Source organism: Porites lutea, chromosome 4, assembly GCF_958299795.1.
Source record: "Porites lutea chromosome 4, jaPorLute2.1, whole genome shotgun sequence".
Taxonomy (NCBI): domain Eukaryota; kingdom Metazoa; phylum Cnidaria; class Anthozoa; order Scleractinia; family Poritidae; genus Porites; species Porites lutea.
The window spans coordinates 29844877-29847893 of record NC_133204.1 but is presented as its reverse complement, the minus strand read 5'-3'; positions in this window follow the sequence as shown (position 1 = coordinate 29847893).

Here is a 3017-nt window from a genome sequence, read left to right as displayed (position 1 = left end):
GCTAAAATCTGGTAACTTCAATTTTTGAAAACAGGTAGTTGCTGTAGACTAAAAATAACCCAGACATGAACGCATCTACATGTAGCATGTGTCATGGTAACCCTTGCCCAATTTCAGAGTGAGTGTTAGCGAGGGCAAAAATGCTTATGCTATTTCAGACCCAAATTTTCAAATAATTATTGTTGTAGAATCAATTAATTAAATTTTAAATTTTACACAATTTTACTAATACCTAAAAGGCTCAAAAAGCATACTCTGGTGTTGCATAGGCCTATGTAGCCTTAAGGGAGTACCCCAGCCCTTGAAATTTCTAGAGGAAGGAAATATATCTGAGAAAACATAATATTTGGTGCAAGCTACTTATTCTTTGGCAGCCATCACCTGAATTGACAAATTAATACTAACAGATGAGCTTAGGAACTGGAAGAAGTAAAGTGAGGAGCTAACCATAGAAACCTGCAACCAGGAGTCCTTACAAGTGGACCCACTGATTTACTGCTCAAAATATTGTTGGCGAAATTTGTTTGCACTGATGGTTGCTAATAACCAGCTGATCATGAGTGAAAGGTAAAATTTAAACTGTTCATGGTCCTCTATAATTTTTCTGTGCAGTAATAATAATAATACTTCTCAAGGCTACTTTCATTGTGTTGTTCTAGAGAATATTCATTCCTCTTCTATGGAATGGATTTTTCCGGGTCCCCCTCATCACCCCTATGGAAATTCGAATGTAATCTCTATTGGTTTTTTGGTCTTAGAGACCTGCTACCCCTGGAAATTTTGCATCCCTTCAGTGGGGAGGGAGTATGAGGATTTTCTGGAACAACACATTGCTTATGAGTATGAATTGACCATGGGGCTATTGTTTTCACCATCTTCCACCCACAACCCCTGTACCCATGGGTAATTTGTACTCTTTGGCGATCAAACTTGACAATCACACAGAAACATAATGGACTGTGAACAGTCTATAAAATGATGCAGCATTTCCCTGTGCCTTCAATTAATTTATATGAAAAGCTCACAAATTTTTTTTAAATCTAATAATTATTGATGAAAGGCTGTATAATAGCCAATAACGTTTGCAAGTTATCATGGTTAAGTGTGAATCCTAATGAGATAGACTTTTACCATAGACTTGCTACAGGTCAACCTCTCATAAGTTCTTAGCGAGCGAGAAAAAGCAAGCAAGGCAAGCTTCAACAAGATCGTGTGGTGGCTGAGTGAGCAACGAAGTCAAAGCTAGGACTTTTAGAAAGTATACCTTTACCATTGATAGCCAAACTGTAACTGGTATTGAAAAAAATAATGTGGCAGTTGCCCAAAAACATCTGTCAGTCAACTGGCAAACAACCATCAGTCGACAGATGGTCAATGGATGGCTGAAAGTCAGCTGAGAGATATTTTGGAAGGTGTACGTCTCTATTATTGTGTAACTGAGAGATAATATTATTTTTATATCAACCTGATAAACAAGACTAGTTTCAAAAATAATTTACTGCTCAATGGAATCTTGTTGACAGAAGCTTAAAAACCTTATAAAGTGGCTGTACAAACAAGCATTAATTTTAGGAATAATTTGCCAATATTTAAGAGCAAAACTTTACACTCCTAGTGAGCTATCCAATGAAATAGTCAAAAGCGCTGATACCGGTTAGTGTGATGTCTTTGCGATTTTCAGCAACCTAATATATGTAGATGCAGATAATTGACATTTCCCAATGGCTTTGTTTGTACAACGGTGGCACACACACTGGAATTGTTATAACCTATTACTACTTTAAGACAATCAATAAGTACTTTCAATTTGTTGCATGACTGAAATTAAGAGCCTATCAATGTATATAAACCTTAAAGATGTTTAGAAGAATTCATCTGCTTCCTAAATCTCCTGACGTACCCTATAAGATGTTTTTCAACACCTTACAGAGTCATTATGATCTCTAAAACTCTACTGAGGAACAACGTTTTTTCAGTCATGAACAACAATTGGGCAATTAAATGATTGCTTAATAGTTAAATACACAAAATGTGATATAAAATAGTTGAGCTTCTAGTCTTCTGTGAAGAAAAGTTTAGTGAATGGGGGGTTGTGGAACAACAGCTGGGTGAAAAACCTCCCTGTACGTCCACTTGCTCCTAGGAGGAAAACCCCAGGCCAGCTGTACCCCGCATTCAGACCTCCATGGCAGGGTCAAAAATTTGCAGTTTTGGTCATCTATGATATCTTATTATATAATGGAAACCAAGTGCCTTTCCGTTAGTGCTACCCATTATTTTAATTATGAGGGTGGTGAAATGGTGAAATCAGAGCCTTGCCTGGATGCTCAGGCTAAAAAATAAAACTTCTATAAAAAATCTCTCTTAAGACAAAAAAATCCAAGACTCAAAAGAAAACTCAAAAAATGAGACTGATGATGATGAAAGTTTCCGAAACAATTTCGTGGGTACCTATTCACCACCCCTTTTTCAGAGCAAGGACAAATTCCCACTTCTTAATAATAGTTTTGTAAGTTCTTTTAAAAGTAATCATCACAAATATTACACGTACGAAAGGAGCAGCGCTGCTGCAGCGCTGCAGAATGGCTTCAAGAAGCGCTACAAAAGAGCTGTAAAAGCGCTGGGCTGCAGCAGCCGCAAATTTTGGCTGCAGTGGAAAGCCCTTTGACAGCGATAAACAGCGCTTTTGCAGCGGTGCAGAAAATTCCCGAATCACGATCTGCGCTGCAAAGTGGCTGCAAAGTGGCTTCGAAAAAAACAAAGAATGTTGTTACCGGTAATGGCCCACCACTCGTTAGTACAAAAAAATAAATGTAAGCTCCAATAATACAATAATCACGATCCATGGTAGAGGAGTTGACAAGGCCTTAGTAGCAGAGTAGAAACCACTAGAAAGTCAAAATGCAACTTATACTTTATTATAGTATCCACGCGTACACGTTACAAAAGCACGTGACATAGAACAAATCTGCAACAGTCTCGCTTTGTAAATATTGAGCAATCACGGTCACTCATCT